This window comes from Canis lupus, chromosome 32 (genome assembly GCF_011100685.1).
Source record: "Canis lupus familiaris isolate Mischka breed German Shepherd chromosome 32, alternate assembly UU_Cfam_GSD_1.0, whole genome shotgun sequence".
In the NCBI taxonomy this organism is placed as follows: domain Eukaryota; kingdom Metazoa; phylum Chordata; class Mammalia; order Carnivora; family Canidae; genus Canis; species Canis lupus.
Genome location: NC_049253.1, coordinates 3,187,786 through 3,201,648, shown reverse-complemented (window position 1 = coordinate 3,201,648; position 13,863 = coordinate 3,187,786). Strand labels below are relative to the sequence as shown.

The 13,863-nt window shown below is 36.2% G+C and overlaps 1 long non-coding RNA gene across 1 annotated transcript in view; it reads left to right on the top strand.

The window, feature by feature from the left end:
• The first annotated feature begins 824 nt into the window (after window positions 1–824).
• Window positions 825–13,863, top strand: part of LOC119867166 — a 33,666-nt gene continuing 20,627 nt past the window's right edge. Inside the window, exons 1-2 of the long non-coding RNA XR_005382512.1 lie at window positions 825–918; window positions 2,444–2,533. This is a non-coding gene — a long non-coding RNA (uncharacterized LOC119867166). The remainder of the gene's footprint in view (window positions 919–2,443; window positions 2,534–13,863) is intronic.

The following is a 13,863-nucleotide window of genomic DNA, read 5'->3' as shown; positions in this document are numbered from 1 at the left end:
AGGAGCAAATCCAGTTTTAAAATATATTTTGAATTAGACCAATTTTCAGTCACTTCATTATTTATCCCTGCCTACAGTGCCATCATTTTAATCTTTTTTTTTTTTTTTCCATTTAGTAGTTCCCTAATATGTTCCCTGCTTTCATTCTTGTCTCAATGCCCACCTGGTCTGGCCTCTACATTTAATGAGCCTGACTTATTTATTACACAAATCATGTTTCTACCTCAGAATCTTTGCTACTGATTTGTTTTCAGCACAGAATTGCTGTGCCTCAGTTACCTACACAAATTCCTCCTGCCAACCTATAAAAAAACACTGCGCCTCTCATCACTTCTTGTCCTGGATCTTCTTTATCCTCATGTGCACTTTTCATCACCTGCCATATGTTCTTTCCCTCATGTGGACATAGGGATTATGAAAAGTGGAACTTTTTTTGGTTCCCTTTGGTATTCCCAGCACCTAAAACAGAGCACGATGTATTAGCAGCTGCTCAGTAAACAACAGTTAAGTATAGTATTGTGGCTGCAGCCTAGACAAAGTATGAGAAAAATAGGTAACACAGTGGAAAGTGTAAGTAAGAACAATGAAAGCCATGATATGATTTGAAACATAGAAGTGACATGATTGTCTTAGGGTTCTAAACAATTACTTTTAGGGAAAAGAATAAACTTTCTAGGGAGCAAGGATGAAGAAAATAGAGTCTATTTGAACAGCTAAGTTAAAAGATTGTTTGAACTGGCTTTGATTCTGGGTTCTGTAACTAAGTGAGTAATAGTGGCACATACTAAAGACAACTTCTAGAATGATACACCCATAGAACTTCAGTAAATCTGAAAAAAAATAGGAATGTGTATATTGACATCAACTGATCCCTAAGATAAATGTCAGGTTATAAAAAAGAAAAATATTCTCAATATTGTAAGTACTAAGATATCTGGAGAACTTAAGTGGGAGAAAGACTTTCTATGGAATACTATTGTGCAACTTTCAAATTTTGAAACCTGAAAAATGTTATCTATGTAAAAGATACATATATACAATGAAAATGTAAAAATTATAAAACCTGAGAAAAATAGTTATGAATGTTTGGCATGGGTAGAGACATGTTTTCACTATTTAGTTGCAGTTTCATTTAGAGAAGTGATTTTGAGTGTTGGAGACAATATATGGCTGAATATCCTAGCTGGAGATGAAGGGGAAGATCACACATCTATTTATCAAAGTGTATATATATATTTTTATTACAAAGTATAATTTTTTTTAAAATTACTGTACTTCTATTGAGTCTCTTGTAGGTTATTGATATAAAAATGTTATGCTTTTAGGTAAAGAAATGAAGTAGGTAGTTTTATAAATTTGTAGGGATAAAATAAAAATCAATTTAATGGGAAGTCAACATTAATGAAATTTTTATAAATTGTATAATCTAGTGATCATTAACATAGTTTGTTACTGAACAATGTCCATGACGAAAGGAAGCACTAGAATCTTTTTCTCCTATGAATAATTTATTCTATGAATAATTTAATAATTACTTATGGTTAACTAATAGACATTAACTAACTTGTAGTTATTAAGTCAGCACATAACAAATTTACATACAATGTTGGGCAAACCTAGTGCTTCATGCAGCATAGTTTAAATGATTGTTTCTGAATTCACTTAGAGGACATCATTTGCTGAAAGAGCATGTTTACCATTTGACAAGTGGTTAAAAAAAAGTAAGTGAAAAAAAAAAGTAAGTGAATCTATTTTCTTCATACAGTGGTTGTGAGACTTATTTTCAATAACACATGTAAAATACATTTTAAAACAATTAAATATTTACATTTAATCATGAACTTTATTTTAATGTTTAAAAAATTAAAATAAAGCATAGTACACCTATAACCAAAATTTTCTTCATACAAAAAGCACAAGTTGAATCTATAAAATATTTAAATATAAGAAAAATCTCACATTTTGCTACTCCTGATTTAATTTCCTAATTAGATAATTAAGTAATGGAGGAGTTTTAGTATGGTTAGAAAATTTTTTAAAAAGTTAATGTATTTAATATGTTTAAAATTTTCTAAATAAATAAAAATTCCACTAATAGAAATGTAGAAGAAAAGTTATTTTTTTGTGAACAATTGGTTAATGGTAGTCAAAATATGAGTTGGCATTCAGATGTGCTGGGTAATTAAAACACTTCATAAGCCAGTTGTACATAATTATATTGCATGAATATATTAGGGTTTTTTTTATATAATTCTAGTAGAATATGGTTTTGATTGATTTAATCCTCACAGTATTGTGGGTGTGTATAAGTCTAGTTGGAAATAGTCTTTGGCCTGCTAGTACAGCAGCAGATGCATTATTTGCATAAGTAGGATGTTATATGTGGGCTTGTATTTTTGGCTGCCTCTAGATTTATGACACCAATTCATTTTTTTTTGCACAGATGGGAGAAAACCTGACAATGTGAAAAGAAGAGTTAATTGATTTCCCCTTTAAAAATTGTTACAATTATTCGATTTATATTTTCATACAGGTGAGTCTGACCACTCAAGGACATATAAGAAACAGTAAATTTTCAGGCATTCTATGATTGTAATACTAACAAATGAACTTGAAGATGATGCAAATAGGAGGAAGAATTAGTCATATTAACAAATAAATGTATTTATTCTGATTTGAAGGTGAGAGGGCACTTTGAACACTGAGTTGAAAACAAAATGGGGCGGGGCAAGCTGGCGGAGGAGGAGGGGCCTCACCTGACCCCGCCCGCAACTGACCTAGATGACTTTCAAACCATCCTGAACACCTACCAATTGGCCTGAGATTTAAAGAGAGAACAGCCGGAAGCTACAGAGAGAAGGGTTTGCATTTCTAACAAGGTAGGAAGGTGGAAAAAAATAAAATAAAAAAGAATGCAGTGGGGGAGGGGTCCCACGAGGAGCAGACTAAGGCCCCCGGCAAGGGCCCCCAGGACAGGAGAGCCCAGCTCCGGAGAAGCGGGAACTTTAAAAATCTGCCCCGGATTCCTCCCGGTCGGAAAGGCGCTCGCAGGGAGTTGGAGCAGGATCCCAGGAGGGGCAGTGGAGCCCCCGGTTCCCGGGGCCACTGACAGAGGAACTGCGCCCCGGGCGGGAGCGCGCCACACACCGCCCGCCGAGCAGGAAAGGGCTGGAACGCCTGCCCCTCGGCCTGGGGAGCAGCTCCGGGCGCTCGAGGCAGCTCCGCGGAGGGGGCTGCGGCCCGGGAGCGCGAATCCACCAGCGCAGGCCCCGGAGCACAGGGCGCCGGGACACAGCCCAGGATCCGGCCTCCCCCGGGACAGGCAGAGGCCGGGAGGCCCCAGGACAGCGAGGACGCTCCTGCCCCAGCTGAGCAGATCCGCGGCCCCGCCCGGAGCCTCCAGGCCCTGCAGACAGAGAGCTCGGGAGTTACTGCGGGGGCTGACTCCAGGGCTCCAGAGCTGGCCGCCGCCACTGTTGCTGTCCCTCCTGGTGTCACCTTGTGCCTGGGATGGATTGGCGCCACCAGGGAGCAGGGGTGTCACAGGATAAACAGCTCCCACTGAACCGTGCACCTGGCAGGGGGCTTAGCAGCGCCCCAGGTGCACACACTTGAGAATCAGCACAGCAGGCTGCTCCCCTAGAAGACCAGCTGGAAGAACAGGGGAAGAGCAAGTTCTTGACCAAGCAGCACTGGAAGTCGAGGGACTTACAGTATATAAAACCAGAGGGTACCCCTCCTTTTTTTTTTCCTTCCTTTTTCCAGGACAACTCATTTTTATATCAGACTATAAATTTCCAACATTCTTTCTCTTTTCCCACCTTAACTACAATATTTTACCTTTTCATTTTTAAGATTCATCCTTTTTTACTTTCATATTTCTACAATTACATGTCTTAGATGTATTTTCCACTTCTACATTCCCTTCAACATACTCAACTTAATTTTGGAAGATATACAAGATATATTTTTTTGTTTTGTGTTTTTTGTTTTATCTGCCTCATTTTGTTCTACAATGGTGGAAGTTAATATTTTCTGAATATGAGCAGCATGCACCCAGAACCAAGTGGTATACCATGCTGGTTCATTCTGTGAGATTCCTCATTCCCATTCTGCCCCCCTCTTTTGTCTCATTTATGTTTTGGTGGTCAATGTTGGGGGCCTCTACAAGTATTTCTGGTTTATATAAATTTGGGACTGAGCATCTTCTAATGTACAGAACTTAATATACCCAGAATGAAGAGGATCACCTTCTAGGACCCCTCAGGTACACTACATTCTCCCTCCACTACAACTTTATCACCACCACCATCTCCCAGCCCCCTTCTTTTCTTCTTTTTTCCACTTGACTTTTGCTTTTTTCTCTTCTTTTTTCTCTTTTTCTTTTTTTTTTCTTCTCCTTTGGGATTCGTGGCCTTTTATTTTTTACTACTTTGTTTTAAAATTTGTCTTTCACTTTAGTGGTCCTTTTGTTTTATTTCATTCTGATCTTTGTTTTCAATTTCTGGTTTCTGACTTCATCAGAATCATCTAGGGTGAAATTTATTTAGGTCATGGTTGATATTCTTGACTCAGCCCACTCATACAACCATGCTGCACTGAGCAAAATGACTAGAAGGAAGAACTCACCTCAAAAGAATCAGAAACAGTCCTCTCTCCCACAGAGTTACACAATTTGGATTATAATTCGATGTCAGAAAGCCAATTCAGAAGCACCATTATGAAGCTACTAGTGGCTCTGGAAAAAAGCATAAAGGTTCAAGAGACTTCATGACTACAGAATTTAGATCTAATTAAGCCAAAATTAAAAATCAATGAAATGAGATGCAATCCAAACTGGAGGTCCTAAGGATGAGGGCTGACGAGGTAGAAAACCAGTGAGTGACATAGAAGACAAGTTGATGGCAAGGAGGGAAGCTGAGGAAAAAAGAGAAAAACAATTAAAAGATCATTAGGAAAGGTTAAGGGAAATAAATGACAGCCTCAGAAGGAAAAATCTATGTTTAATTGGGGTTCCCAAGGGCGCCAAAAGGGACAGAGGTCCAGAAAGTGTATTTGAACAAATCATAGCTGAGAACTTCCCTAACTTGGAAAGGGAAACAGGCATTCAGATCCAGGAGAGAGAGAGATCCCCCCCCAAAATCAATAAAAACCATTCAACACCCTGACATTTAATAGGGAAACTTGCACATTCCAAAGATAAAGAGAAGATCTTTAAAGCAGCAAGAGACAAGAAATCCCTAACCTTTACAGGGAGAAGCATTAGGATAACAGCAGACCTCTCCACAGAGACCTGGCAGGCCAGAAAGGGCTGGCAGGATATATTCAGGGTCCTAAATGAGAATAACCTGCAGCCAAGAATACTTTATACAGCAGGGCTCTCATTCAGAATAGGAGAGATAAAGAGCTTCCAAGATAGGCAGAAACTGAAAGAATATGTGACCACCAAACCGGCTCTGCAAGAAATATTAAAGAGGACTCCGTAAAAGAAAGAGGAAGTCCAAGAAAACAATCCACAAAAACAGGGACTAAATAGGTAGCATGATAACACTAAATTCATATCTTTCAATAGTAACTCTGAATGTGATTGGGTTTAATGATCCCATCAAAAGGTGCAGGGTTTCAGACTGGATAAAAAAGCAAGACACATCTATTTGCTGTCTACAGAGACTCATTTTAGACCTAAAAACACCTGTAGCCTGAAAAAAAAAAAAAAAAAAAGGTTGGGGAACCATTTACCATTCAAATGGTCCTCAAAAGAAAGCAGGGGTAGCCATCCCTCATATCACATAAAGTTTATCCCAAAGACTGTAGTAAGAGATGAAGAGTGACACTATATCATACTTAAAGGGTCTGTCCAACAAGAAGACCTAATAATAATGAATATTTATGCCCTTACTGTGGGAGCTGCAAAGTATATGAATCGATTAATAACCAAAATAAAGACATATTTAGATAATAATACACTAATAGTAGGAGACTTCAACACGGCACTTTCTGCAAATGACAGATTTTTTAAGCACAACATCACCAAAGAAATAAGAGCTTTAAATGATACACTGGACCAGATGGATTTCACAGATATTTACAGGACTTTGCATCCAAATGCAACTGAGTACACATTCTTCTCAAGTGCACATGGAACTTTCTCCAGCATAGCCACACATTGGGTCACAAATCAGGTCTCAACCAATACCAAAAGATTGGGATTGTCCCCTGCATATTTTCAGGACACAAGGCTTTGAAATTTGAACTCAATCACAAGAAGAAACTTGGAATAAACTCAAACACATGGAGGTTAAAGACCATCCTGCCAAAAGATGAAAGGGTCAACCAGGAAATTAGACAAGAATTAAAAAGAATCATGGAAACTAATGAGAATGAGATACAACTTTTCAGTTTTTGTGATACAGCAAAAGCAATCCTGATAGGGAAATACATTGCAAAAGCATCCCTAAAAAAATTGGAAAAAACTCAAATACACAAGCTAAACTTGCACCTAAAGGAACTGGAGAAAGAACAGCAAATAAAACCTACACCCAGCAGAAGAAGAGAGTTAATAAAGATCTGAGTAGAACTCAATGAAATAGAGACCAAAAGAAAAGTAGAACAGATTAAAAAAAAAAAAAAGGAGTTGGTTCTTTGAAAGAATTAATAAGATATAAAAACCCCTAGATGGCCTTATTAAAAAGAAAAAAAGACTCGAATTAATAAAATCATGAATGAAAGAGGAGAGATTACAATCAATACCAAGGAAATACAAATCATTTTAAAAACATATTATGAGCAGCTATATGCCAATAGATTAGGTAATCTAGAAGAAATAAATGCATTTATGGAAAGCTAAAAATCACCAAAACTGGAACAGGAAGAATTAGAAAACCTGAACAGGCCAATAACCAGTGAAAATTGAAACAGGACAAAAACCTCCCAGGACACAAAAGTCCAGGGCCAGATGGCTTCCCAGGGGAGTTCTATCAAATGTCTAAAGAAGAAATCATACCTATTCTACTAAAGCTGTTCCAAAAGATAGAAAGGGATGGAATAATTCCAAACTCATTTTATGAGGCCAGCATCACCTTAATTCCAAAACCGGACAAAGACCCCACCAAAAAAGAGAATAATAGACGAATATCCCTGATGAACTCGGATGCAAAAAGTATTCTCAACAAGATACTAGCCAATAGGATCCAATAGTACATAATGAAGACTATTCACCATGACTAAGTGGGATTTATCCCCGGGATGCAAGGCTGGTTCAACACTCGTAAAACAATCAATGTGATAGATTATATCAACAAGAGAAAACCCAAGAACCATATGATCCCCTCAATAGATGCAGAGAAAGCATTTGACAAAATACAGCATCCATTCCTGATCAAAACTCTTCAGAGTGTAGGGATAGAGGGAATATTCCTCAGCACCTTAAAAGCTGTATATGAAAAGCCGACAGTAAACATCATTCTCAATGGGAAAATCTGAGAGCCTTTCCCCTAAGATCACAAACACGACAGGGATCTCCACTCTCACCACTGCTAATTGACATAGTACTAGAAGTCCTAGCCTCAGCAATCAGACAACAAAAAGAAATAAAAGGCATTCAAATTGGCAAAGAAGTCAAACTCTCCCTCTTTGCAGATGACGTGATACTGTACGTAGAAAACCCAAAAGACTCCAACCCCAAGATTGCTAGAACTCATACAGCAGTTCAGCAGTGTGGCAGCATACAAAAATCAATGCCCAGAAATCAGTGGCATTTCTTTACTCTAACAATGAGACCAAAGAAAGAAAAATTAAGGAGTCAATCCCATTTACAATTGCACCCAAAAGCCTAAGATACCTAGAAATAAACCTAACCAAAGAGGTAAAGGATCTATACCCTAAAAACTACAGAACACTACTGAAAGAAATTGAGGAAGACACAAAGATATGGAAAAAATATTCCATGCTCATGGATTGGAAGAATATTGTGAAAATGTCTTTGCTACCCAGGGAAATTTACACATTTAATGCAATCCCTATCAAAATACCATGGACGTTCTTCAGAGAGTTGGAACAAATCGTCTTAAGATTTGTGTGGAATCAGAAAAGACCCCAAATAGCCAGGGGAATTTTAAAAAAGAAAACCATAGCTGGAGGCATCACAATGCCAGATTTCAGGTTGTACTACAAAGCTATGGTCATCAAGACAGTGTGGTACTGGCACAAAAGCAGACACATCAATGGAACAGAATAGAGAAGAACCCAGAAATGGGCCCTCAACTCTATGGTCAACTAATATTTGACAAAGCAGGAAGGACTATCCACTGGAAAAAGGACAGTCTCTTCAATAAATGGTGCTGGGAAAATTGGACAGCCATGTGCAGAAGAATGAAACTAGACCATTCTCTTACACCAGACACAAAGATAAACTCAAAATGGATGAAAGATCTAAATGTGAGACAAGATTCCATCAAAATCCTAGAGGAGAACACAGGCAACACCCTTTTTGAACTTGGCCACAGAAACTTCTTGCAAGATAACATCTATGAAGGCAAGGGAAACAAAAGCAAAAATGAATTGTTGGGACTTACGATAATAAACTTCTGCACAGCAAAAGAAACAGTCAACAAAACTCAAAGACAACCTACAGAATGGGAGAAGATATTTGCAAATGATGTATCAGATAAAGGGCTAGTTTCCAAGATCTATAAAGAACTTATTAAACTCAACAGCAACCCAATAATGAAATGGGTAGAAGACATGAACACAAATTTCACCAAAGAAGACATACACATGGCCAACAAGCACATGAGAAAATGTCCCACATCACTTGCCATCACAGAAATACAAATCAAAACCGCAATGAGATACCACCTTACACCAGTGAGAATGGTGAAAATTAACAAGACGGGAAACAACAAATGTTGGAGAAGATGTGGAGAAAGGGGAACCCTCTTGCACTGTTGGTAGGAATGTGAACTGGTACAGCCCCTCTGGAAAACTGTGTGGAGGTTCCTCAAAGAGTTAAAAATAGAACTGCCCTGTGACCCAGCAATTGCACTGCTGGGGATTTACCCCAAAGATACAGATGCAGTGAAATGCCAGTACACCTGCACCCCGATGTTTATAGCAGCAATGTCCACAATAGCCACACTGTGGAAGGAGACTTGATGTCCTTCAACAGATGAATGGATTAAGAAGATGTGGTATATGTATACAATGGAAGATTACTCAGCCATTAGAAATGACAAATACTCAACATTTGCTTCAACATGGATGGAACTGGAGGGTATTATGTTGAATGAAGTAAGTTGATTGGAGGACAAACATATGGTTTCACTCATGCAAGGAATATAAAAATTAGTGAAAGGGATTATAGAGGAAAGGAGAGAAAATGAGTGGGAAAATCAGAGAGGGTGACAGAACATGAGACTCCTAACTTGAGCAACGAACAAGGGGTGGTGGAAGGGGAGGTGTGCAGGGGGATGGGGTGACTGGGTGACGGTAACTGAGGAGGGTACTTGACGGGATGAGCACGGGGTGTTAAATGTTGGCAAATCAAACTCCAATAAAAAAAAAAGAAGAAAAAAGAAAAAAAGAAATGGCTTATATTTTCAGAAAAGAATATACATTCTTTGCTTCCATAAAGTATTAAATGATTAAATAAATGGCCATGTTTTTACCGAAAAAATATAAATTATACTAAACTATACCAATATGCCATTTTATTCTTTGAAAACCTTCTCTTTCTTATTCTAAAATATTCTTGACTGTGCATTACATATTTAAAATACTTAGTAATTGGATATTGAATTTTCCTGTTGAGATACTGCCTGACAAGAAATAGATACTACTATAAAGATTTTCTTAAAAATTGAAAAATAAAAAAAATTAAAAATAAATGATTTCAGTTGAAGTCGGTATAAATTATAGCATCATACTTTATAACCTTGATAAAGTATTGATTTTTTTTTTTTTGTTTTAAGGATACCTTAAGAGGAAAAAAAATTTGAAAAGAAAATTTCTCTTTTCAAATAGACTGTATAATATATCTTATGATTTTCACTACAAATATGTATATTTTATGCATATATATGTATGTATGTATGTATATTATATGTAAATATACAATATATGTATGTTTATATATATCTATACAGTCCGTGTGTGTATATATATTTGCATGTGTGTTACAGATATATAAGACAAATCAACTTTTTTTTCTTCAGAGTTTAGACTCTAGTGACAGAGATTTAATGTTTGAGTGAGTATGATGGTAGAAAAAAACATGACAGATGAATTGAACTACACTTTCTAGAAACAGAAACAAGACAGTGTTGTTTAGTCACATGACCTGTCACAAATAAAAGCAAAGAAAAGAAAACACTGTGAATTAAGGAAAATTTATAAGCAATGTTTTGCTGTCATTAATGAAGTAGTTAGGGAAAACAACTAAGCTTGAGATATAAATGGGTGCCATTTTGTGTGTATAAAGAAAAAGACCTTGAACTTTATCCTGTGAGCCTATAATTATTTTGGTGAAGAGATTAAATGATAACAATTGTTTCTTTAAAAAGATTATTTTGTAGCTAGGTGGGAAATAAATTTAATGAGTTAAGACCAGAAGCTAGGATACCAGATGGAGAATGTTGCCATTTATTAGAATAAATGTTATGGAGTTTGAATACATCAAGTAGTAATGGAAGTAGAGAAATGGGATACTATTAGTAATTATGAATGCATATGAAAACTGTGGGGTACCTGGGTGGCTCAGTTGGTTATGTGGCTGACTCTTGGTTTCAGTTCAGGTCATAATCTCAGAGTGTTGAGATCAAGCCCTGTGTGGGGCTCTGCATTGAGCATACAACTGGCTTGGGATTTTCTCTTTCCCTCCGCTACTCCCCACTCACACTTTCTCTTTCTCTTCCTCTAAAAAAATAAATAAAATAATAAAATAAAATAAAATAAAATAAAGTAAAATAAATAAAATAATAAAATAAAATAAAATAAAATAAAGTAAAATAAATAAAATAAAATAAAATAAATAAAATAAAATAGTTTGTCACTCATCTCTTTTTAAAATACTAAAATATCATTCTCTAATTTTATTTGGCATTTCAAAATATCTACATAACTAAAACAAAATTAGGGGCACCTGAGTGGCTCAGTCAGTTAAGTATCTGCCTTCAGCTCAGGTCATGATCTCAGGGTCCCAGGATTGAGCCCTGCACTGGGCTCCCTGCTCAGTGGAGTGTCTAGTTCTCTTTCTCCCTCTGCAACCACCCCGCCCTGACTCATGCTCTCTCTCTGAAATAAATACAATCTTAAAAATATAAAGCAAAACGATCATTTTGTAATAGAGATAAAATGATATATTCACATTAGTATAGATAGATAAATACAGATAGATAATAGATCGATAGAGATTGATAGATAAATTATAGATACATGAAAAATACTCAATGTTAATGTTAATAAAAACAGGAATTGGAATGTGAACTTGGCCATGTTTGCGGTTAAGCTGAAGAATATTTTATTCAGAGTTATTGTTGAAGCATAAATACAGCTCCATTTTTACTTTATTTTTAGATTTTATAATGTCTGAGGCACTTTTAAATATATATATTCTAAATTGTAAGTAACTGGCTGGGAAAAGAACTGACTGACCTTCTTTTTAACAAGCCAGAAATCTCACTGAGGTTTTTAACTTTATGTGAAGAGCAAAAAATTAGGTGCAGATGGAAAACTGGGAGTTCATGGCCTAAAAAGTGACTGCAACTACACACAACATATAAACTTCCACTATTCCAACACTAATCAGATTTTATTATTTTTATGACCATGTTTTTCTATATGTAAATGTTTATATACAGTTAAAAATATGCAATTCTGAGGAATAAAAAAAAAGTCTGTGGAATAATATTACAGAATGAGGATCTTTATTTGTTGTCATTGCATGGCAAGAAAATACAACAAAGATAATATCTATGACTATGATAGAGATCTAAATGCTAACCTTGAAACTAAAGGATTTGAAGTGTTATCTCACAGCTTTTGTGGGTTGCCTACTTCCCATCTCCCCAAAGAACAACACAATGAAAGCCAAATGTTTATCAATGGATTATACCAAAGGGAAAGATCCCCCAAATTACAAGATCTAGAGCTCATAAGGGGGTGGCAGGGATATCTGTCCAACCTTCCCTCCAAAGAGAAAGATTCCCCATTAAATATATATTCTCTGATGGATAGGGAAAAAGCACTGCTAAGTTCATTACCCTGGAATGTAAGCAAATGTTTCCAAGGAAAAGAGGAAGAGGATTTTATATTTCCCAATCACTCTGTGGCTCTTTATATTGAAGATATTTTAGAGACACTATTTCAATTTAGATAAACTCTCTCCAGTTTCTAATGCTCTGCTGTCTGTTATGTGAGCATTCTTTCAATACCCTTTGCTCAGAAGGTCTAGACAATGCAGATGCATAGCCTCCAAGAATTGTTTTCTAATACAACCAGGGTCTAATTTTTTATTTACTTAATAATTACTATTGTATATTCCAAATATTTGGAAAGAATATTATCATGAACACCCATGAATATATATTCCTCTACTTCATTTAATTTTAATATTTTGCCAGATTTAACTTATTTTATTCACTGTGGTAAACAGAGTAACAGCCACCTCCAAGATCTCCATGTTATAATTTGTGACACCTGTGAATATGTTATCTTACGTGGCAAAAGGGCTTTGAAAATCTGATGAAGTTAAAGATCTTGGTCTGTGGACATTATCCTGCATAATTAAAGTGGACCTAATACAATGAGTTCTAATAAGAGATTGGTGGAAGGGTCAGAGTCAGAGAGTGATTGAAAGATGCTACACTTCTGGCTTTGAAGTTCAAGAAAGAGGCCATGAAACAAGATATTCAGATAGTTTCTAGAAGCTAAAAACTACAAGGGAATGGATTTTCCCCTCAAGCCTCCAGAAGGAGTGAAGCCCAGCTGACACTTCAATTTTAACCCTGTGAAACTCATTTAAGATTTCTGACTTCCCTCCTGGGATCCCCTGACTACTTATTTCTTTTTAATTTGCATACATTAAGGTTTACTCTTTGTGCTATAAGATTCTATGGGTTTTGAAAAACAATGTCTTTTGCTCACCATTATATATCAAACACAATACCTGTATTGTCCTAAAAAATTCTATCTTACTTATTCACCTCTCCCCACCCCAACCCCAAACCCAGCCTAATGTTTATTATGTTTGTCTTTTCATGAATGTCATACAATTGTAATCATGTGGTATCTGATTTCTCAGATTAACTTATTTAACTTAGAAATATGGAGAAAAATAAAATAAAATAACATTCACAGGTTAATTGTCAAGATATATAAGATCAGCATTAGTAGTAATGCATTTGTGTTGATATAAATGTGTCTTAAATATCTAGTTTTTCTAAATACTTTTCTAGATTGAAATAGTGGAAGGTAAATAAAAATAAAACATATCATCTGAACATTTTTCTTAGTAAAGGTTTGCAGTAGAAGATATTACCTAAATGAGAACCTAAAAAGTGATGCAGTTTATATCAGCATGAGTTAATTTTAAGATCTATTTTGAACCTCATCTAAACCATCTGGGGAGAAATTCCTTCAGGGAAAATAAAGACACTTTGCATTATGATTCTATTTGCTACCATTAGCAGACATTGCAGGCTTGTTAATCACATCTGTTCTTCAACATTATCTGGCCGTATGTTTATGCAGATGAAACATTAACACTCATTGATTGCACAATTCCATTAATCTCCACCATTCTACCCACAAACAAAATATTCTCCAGTGACATGATCTTTCAAATACTGTAATTTATATATTGATTAA